Source organism: Erigeron canadensis, chromosome 8 (genome assembly GCF_010389155.1).
Source record: "Erigeron canadensis isolate Cc75 chromosome 8, C_canadensis_v1, whole genome shotgun sequence".
Taxonomy (NCBI): domain Eukaryota; kingdom Viridiplantae; phylum Streptophyta; class Magnoliopsida; order Asterales; family Asteraceae; genus Erigeron; species Erigeron canadensis.
In genome coordinates this window covers 21,955,876-21,963,162 of record NC_057768.1, presented here as the reverse complement: position 1 = coordinate 21,963,162, position 7,287 = coordinate 21,955,876, and the positions used below count along the sequence as shown (strand labels likewise).

Sequence of the window (7,287 nt, the reverse complement as noted above, 5' to 3'; positions counted from 1 at the left end):
AATATAAATATTTCCAACTAATTTCCGATGAAAAATTTATGTTGATCGTAAAAACTTGATAAAAATTTGGGATGTTGGATATTTTATATACTTTTGTTCCAAATCCTAGCTAGTATTTGTACGTAATTCTTGGTCGTTAAATATTTTGAATGTTTTTATGCTTCTAATACGTTAGATGCATGACACTTACTTTGTATGTTTTGACTTTTATATTCGAAATATATTACGACCAGTGGTAGATTATTTATATTGCTTTGTATTATCTACAAGTATTACTTTTATAAATCTATATCATACCTCCAGGTGGTTTCCAACGAATTTATCTCAAAGTTATTAACCTTTTTTTCTAAAAAAATATTAAAACCCATTAATTTCGTTGAAAATTTATCGGTAAAAACCATTAGATTCGTCGGAAATTTATCAGAAGCTAGGATACATTACCGACGAATATCCGACAAAAGTGTTTGGTAGAAAGTCATCGGAAATATAACATTTCTGATGAATTAGTGACATACTTTTCGTCGGAAATACACATCTATAATTAAATTGCTATTTTTGGACATATTGTTAGTTATTTTAAATGTAACGTAGGGGATTTCTGATGAAACAACTCATCGGAAAACAAAATATTCGTCGAAAAATTTGGTCAGTAGTTGTTTCCGACGGACCATTTCCTACCAATTTCCGATGAATTTCAGTCAGTTTTTCAATAGTAATATCTTCTTAATAGTTCCTCTATTTATGTAAACACACGCTAATTTGGTTTTTCAAAATACCTTATTTGAGATAGTTTTTAAAATCAGTTAATTTTTATAAGTATATAGTAAAGTTAACGGAAAAATCATTCACATCTGAACATAAATAATATTAGGTTTAACTTGATCTATTTATATATGAACGAATGTGTACGCATATGAACATATCAATTATCAAAGTTATCATCTAAAATTTCTCCTCACATGAATCTTTTTTTTTCCTTGGTCAAGTAGATTTTAAAATGTTAAAATGGTTCATATCGGTATCAAAAGGACCAAAAGTGTAAATTTATGAAAGTATGGGGTTGACATAAACTAAAGGATTAAGATCTTTTAAAGTTATTACTAACTTCATAGGTGAAGTTGAGAGAATCTTGACCTTTGGATTAAAATCAAATGTTAAGATTCAAAGTTGATATTTGAATCTTGATCTTTGATTTTAATCCATAGATCAAAGTCATCAACTTTACTTATAAAGTTAATAATAACTTTAGAGGATCTCAACCCCAAATTAAAAGGTTTCATCCCACTATTATTTTCTTCTCATTTTTGTAAGCTAAAAACACACATTTCATAATTGACACTTTCTATCCAACTTCTCTCTTCACTTTCACTTTCATTCTCTCTCTAACTAATCACCATATTTTCTTTTCACATCTCATCAAATTTGATTTTGGAAAAAAAAAAAAAAAAACATCAACTTTTCATCATTTTCACTCGGTTTCCGTAACAAAACCCGGTACTTTGGGCACCTATAGAAACTTAGTGTGCTTTAACAAGTCATGAGTGTTCAGTATGCCCTCAAGTTATTCAAAGAAAATTTTGGTTTGATACAAGGAAAATGTCAAAGTCAAGACATGAATGTGTGAGAAATGCAATTAGGATTTTGTAAACCCTCGAAAGTCAAGACAATCAATATGAACATGGTCTTACATGGATAGTCAAGAGAAAATTAAAAAATCAATTGATTATACAATACCAAATTAATAATTAGTACAACAGATCAAAAATGTATATTTTTATACCAAATTTGTGGATAGCAACTGATACTATATATAGAATGTCTCTATTGTTTTGATCTTTTATGCGGCTGGAAAGAAAACAAACCAAAACAGTGGCTTTTTGTCTTTTCGTCTTTGACGGCATAAAGAAAACAAACCGGCCAATTGTTTTTATTTTGGTTTGGTTTTGCCGTTTCTAACCGTTAAAGGACCAAATCTATACTACCTATAAAAACAAACTATCTTTTCCCTATTTAACTCTCTACCTTTAAATTATCTTATCCTTGAAATTCTGAAATTATCTTTAATAAAAAAAACCCCACAATTACCTAAAACCCCTATTGTTATAAAATCCCCATTAACTCTAAATTTATTGTTAAAGGTATTGTTACGGATAAGTAAAAACATCTTAATTGTCATAGATTATATTACAAAATGTTTAAACAACAATTACCTTTTTATAATTCACGAAATTACGAACCAATTATGTCCTTTGTATATTCGTATTATTTTTTAATCTTTGACTATTTATTTTTTAATTGTCTTGGTCTCCTCCCCTACAATTGTAAGTGGTTATTTTTCATGATTTGTGTTTGCACTTCATTATTTTTTTTGCACCTAATACGCGACTTATTTCTGAAATGATATATACGGTTAGATCCTGTATTGACGCATCTCATGAAAGTAAACTGAATGCTATAAACCGTTACGGTGTCTAAACCGTTACGGCACCACTCTAGTAGATAATATATATTTATAGGTTGTTTTTAAAAATAATTATCACACTAAATATATATATTTTTTTAAACGTTCATGTCACAGGATGGCTAGTCGTTACATTTAATTGGGCAGACAGTCACTAGCGATAACCACATGGGAGGGAAAATCACACCAATTTAGCCGCTACAGAGACGCTAAATTGGAGAAAAACTTTGCTTGCTCGGATTCGAACCTTAGTCTCCCAAGGCCCAAACTTCATTGCAAAACAGGGATATCCACCGCGCCATGGCATAAGATAAATTCAGATTTCCTTATATTAATTGTTTTGTCCGTTCCAAATTTTATTTTATTTTTTAATCAAAGTTAACATATATGATAATCATACCAAGTCTATATAGGAGTGGGATTCCCTCAAGTTAAGCCCATAACTTGAGTCAAGTTAGGAAATTCTTGACCTTTTGATTAAAATTAAGAGCCAAGATTCAATATTTATCTTTGAATCTTAGCCCTTGATAATAAATCAAAGGCTATGATATCTTTAACTTGACCCCTCAAATTGTTTAGGGAGTCTCCATCCGTCTATATAATCTAAGAATTCAAAGTAGACGGTATCTCCCATCTCCCATCTTCCATTAAGGGCTATGATATCTTTAACTTAAAAGCCCTTAGCTTTTAAAAATAAGCCTATTTGAAAACTATAAGCCTGTTTGACAATACATAAGAAATCAAAAGCCCCAACCCCAAAAAACTTCTAAAACCCTCAAAAGGTCTTTAAAATAAAAGTTCGTAGGAAGAGAGTTGGAAAAAAAGCCCCAGCCCCTAGCCCCAACGTCAAGCTCCAGTCCCAAGCCCTTAACTGTTAAATTAAACCTTAGGATCAATTGCTAACCTCAACTTCCTTATTTAGATCTATTGTAATGTTAGCTAATTACCGAATGAAAGAAAGAAATTACTTCCAAAATTTATTTTTTCTTCCCTTTCATATATTCATCATTATAAATGCAATACAGTGTGTTCAGTTCATGCTTTTATGTCTTGAATTTGGTTTGTTAACCGGTGAAATTAAATACTAATTGAAGGGTTTATCAGGGGCAGACAATCATATGGTGTGATAGCCCAAACATCTCTAAATTTGACAAGTGAAGAACAAGCCGTCGTTACACATAATACAACAACAACAACAACAACAACAAGGTACCCAATCCCGACATAAGCCGGGCTATGGGGAGGTATGATGTAGATAGACCTTACCCCTACTCAAAGGTAGAGAGGCTGCTTCCAATCCACCGGAGTGGAAGGGACCTCCGGCCCAAAAGTGAAAAATAGCCTTAACCGTCGTTACACATGATGTCTCTATATAAATAGAGACGATTCTATGGTTGCATTTGTATCATATCATCAGTTTTGGTTGCTTATAAAATTATGCTCGCAAGGTGTTTGATATATTGCCTAAGTGATAGATTTAGTTATTTAAATCTTAATCCTTCTCTCTTTTTCTTTTTCTTTCCTTTTTTGCTGCAGTTATCGCTTGATCACATGGTTTGTATGTATTTTCTTCTGAAGTCTAACGACATTGGAGTATGGATTCTTCAGTGAACATGAGCAATAGATGATATCAGGTTTGTTTCTTATATATTTTACTATCCAGTTCAATTAAAATTTGTTCCTTTTGTTTTTTATTGTTGGTAATCTAGGAACGGGTTTAACTGATATGCATAATTACGGCTAAGAAATGCAAGTTTTGCGACAACATCGCCTACAGTTCTCAACCATCCAATGAACATAGATCGTTTCTCATTGGTCTAAAAAAGGTCAGAAAGGGTGATTGAAGAGAGATTACAAAGAACTACGTGCCATCAAGAACTTAATTAGCCATGCCCAAATAAGAATGACTTAATGTCTCAAGCAAATCACGGGTCAACCCTATTCGGTATGCCGTTTAATGAATACATACTTAACATCGTGCTTATTAAATCTCGCATTTTCCCCCCTAAACTTATTATTTGATGTTCTTAAGTACATTATGCAATCGTTTTTTTCCCGTTTATTTGATGTGCTGGTACAACCCATTTACGGAATGGATCCGAGCTTGCATATCTAGGTTATATTTATCCATCATGTAGAGCATATTAATGCATCATTTTGTAACAGGAATGGTGGAAGCTTTGGTGTTGAAAACGGTAGCCTGGGAAAGGTAGCAAAGCTACATGCCGGGCAATGTTCACAGATGCAAAGTTTATAGAGGCAATGCTTCCTTCTCTGTGTTTATTTGTGAACAGGTGTGTGTCTTTGTTGAAAAGAAGATGAATATAATGATATTGTAATTCTTGCAGGTTTTCATGAACATACCTTTTGAAGTGTGTAATTAGCAGAGACCCTAAAGGCCTTTACAAGCTCGCACGAGCTAGATAGATTAGAGGTATACTTTTATCTAATTTTTTGCATAATTAGTTTCTGTTACAAATTGGGTAACGTTGTGTAATTGGTAAAATAAATTTCTACAGTTTGACCATAAATAGTTACTTTAACTAAAAAGTTTTAATTTTAATGTCTTAAATATAATCACAACAACTATATATACATACACCATAAATCTTTCCCCAAAAACCTTTTGTGTGTTCATTTCCACTCATCCCAAACCTCTACTTAACTTCTGCTCATCGGTGTTCATTGTAACTACAAAGTCGGTTCTAAAAACGCCTACAATGTCACTGCCCGTACATGTTATCGCTGTTATACCGATTGTCGCTACCGCTGCACATGGTCATTATTAGAGACCAACTTTTTAAACCATATTACATAGATTATCGTTTCAAAATATCTATTTTTCTTCTGCAAAAATGGATAACACGTACTGCAAGAATAAGACAACATAGAGGAAATATAGAGCTAAAAATGAGAATTTTAAAAGACTTCAGTCTAAATATCGCAAACTAAGGAAGCATAAAAGCAACATTTATGATTTAAATGACCCCAAAAGAAGTCCGAAGAATTTCAGTTTGTTCGAAAAAAAGTCTTTAATTTCTTCTTAGTTTATTTTGATTACGCAATTCAAAATTTATTTTGATTATGCGTATTTTGTTACAGTATCGAATAGTATTTTAAGTTGCTCGAGTGTTTTGGTGTATACGTAGGTGAGTACCCATCTGGCCATATCAGCTTGAAGGATTGAATTTCTTGCATTTTTCTTAGTAAAAAAAAAAACACATGTGATACTCGCTGACGAGATGGATCTTGGTATGTTCTCCTTGGTTTCCAACTCTTTGATATGTTTGAACTTCTTCCAATTCTTGCCCAATAATGTATGTATGTTTGTTATCACTCAACTTTCTCAACGTGGGTATTAATTGACTATGCTATGCATTTGCTACCACTCAACTTTTTCAAGGTGGGAATGCCTTTACAATTTATATAATTAATCTGGACATTCAAATAAATACTCATATCAATATAAGATAGTACGAGAATTGAAATGCAAGTACAGTTTACATCAAAACTGGATTGGTTAATGCGCCTTTGAGGCGATGTTTGTTTTAGCATTTTTTTAGTTGCTTATAGCTTTTATGGTTATTTGTGTTTTACATAAGCTAATTTAGGTGTTTTGATGAGCTTTTTTGCTTATTTTAAAGCTTGTATAAGCTACTTTGAAGAAGCTATCCTTATGATGCTTTTTAAGCTTCTATTTAAATATTGAAGGAATTTCCTTCAAAAGCTTCATATACAACATTAGCTCATACACACAAAAGAATATAAGGCTATGTAGTTTAAGACTTTAAGCATAAACAAAAAATAAAAAGCTATAGCCCAAACACCCCCTGAAATATGATAAATTCCCGTTTATTAAATACTCCGTACCATTTAAGCACAAGTTGTTTTGTTAACCTCTAATTTCTTTCAGAAAAATACAACATTGTTAGTGTCGTCATTAATCAAAGGTGATTTTCTTATGCAGGTGTTGGAAAATCCTGCCTTCTCTTGCAGTTCATAGACAAGAGTTTTCAACCGGTTCGTGATTTGACCATTGGTGTTGAATTTGGAACAAGAATGCTTACAATTGACAACAAAACTACAAAGATCTCTTGCTTTAGTGGTTTTATGGATTAAAAATTTTATCAATCCATAAAATAGTTCGAAGAAAACTGTTCCTGACTGCTTTTTCTTTTTTGTTTTGGTTTATTTGTAGATTAATAAACTATATTTATTAACAACTTTATACAATAAAATCAATGGTAAACTATATGTTTACACATCCATCATAACTTTTAATATATATTTTTTAATGCGTTTTTCGTATATTATGCGGGTCAATAATCTAATATATATATATATATAGGGAGACCATCCAATGAGAACACTATAAAAATAAAGACATGTAAGAACGGAAAATTCCAAATCAGCAAACATTAAAAAGGTAATTAAGACAATTGTAAAATACAATTAATTTAAGTTTTTTCAAACATTTAAAATTGCAACTTTTAATTTACATTTTTTATTACATGGTTATACATACCGTTATTCCATTATCATATTAAATTATTCAGTTTCCATTTCTTCTAAATTTACATCACACTGTTAATTGATTTTCATCTAAAACTACTCAACATCATTTTCCTTTGTTAATTAATTGTTGCAGTTGTTTTATGCATCATTGTCGATGGATGCATAATACCTTAATATATGCATAATACCTTAATATACTGGAACTATTTTTGATAATAAATAGGATGCACGATGCCTTTAATATAATGGGATGCACAATATCTTAATTTAATGAACAACCAATTTAACTATAGTATTTTTTTTTAGAAATT

The 7,287-nt window shown here is 31.3% G+C and overlaps 2 long non-coding RNA genes across 4 annotated transcripts; both read left to right on the top strand.

Annotated features, from left to right (window-relative positions):
* Positions 1-3,393: 3,393 nt before the first annotated feature.
* Positions 3,394-4,715, top strand: LOC122579543. 3 transcript variants are annotated; one of them, XR_006320663.1, is made up of 4 exons: positions 3,394-3,670; positions 3,998-4,095; positions 4,171-4,406; positions 4,628-4,715. It is a non-coding gene; the product is annotated as an uncharacterized LOC122579543 (long non-coding RNA). The 3 variants fall into 3 exon arrangements; XR_006320661.1 differs by having other exon boundaries at positions 3,998-4,406; XR_006320662.1 differs by having other exon boundaries at positions 3,394-3,705; positions 3,998-4,406.
* A 95-nt stretch (positions 4,716-4,810) lies between these two features.
* On the top strand, positions 4,811-6,727 carry LOC122579542. The gene is made up of 3 exons (XR_006320660.1): positions 4,811-4,895; positions 5,611-5,713; positions 6,429-6,727. It is a non-coding gene; the product is annotated as an uncharacterized LOC122579542 (long non-coding RNA).
* The last annotated feature ends 560 nt before the right edge of the window (positions 6,728-7,287 follow it).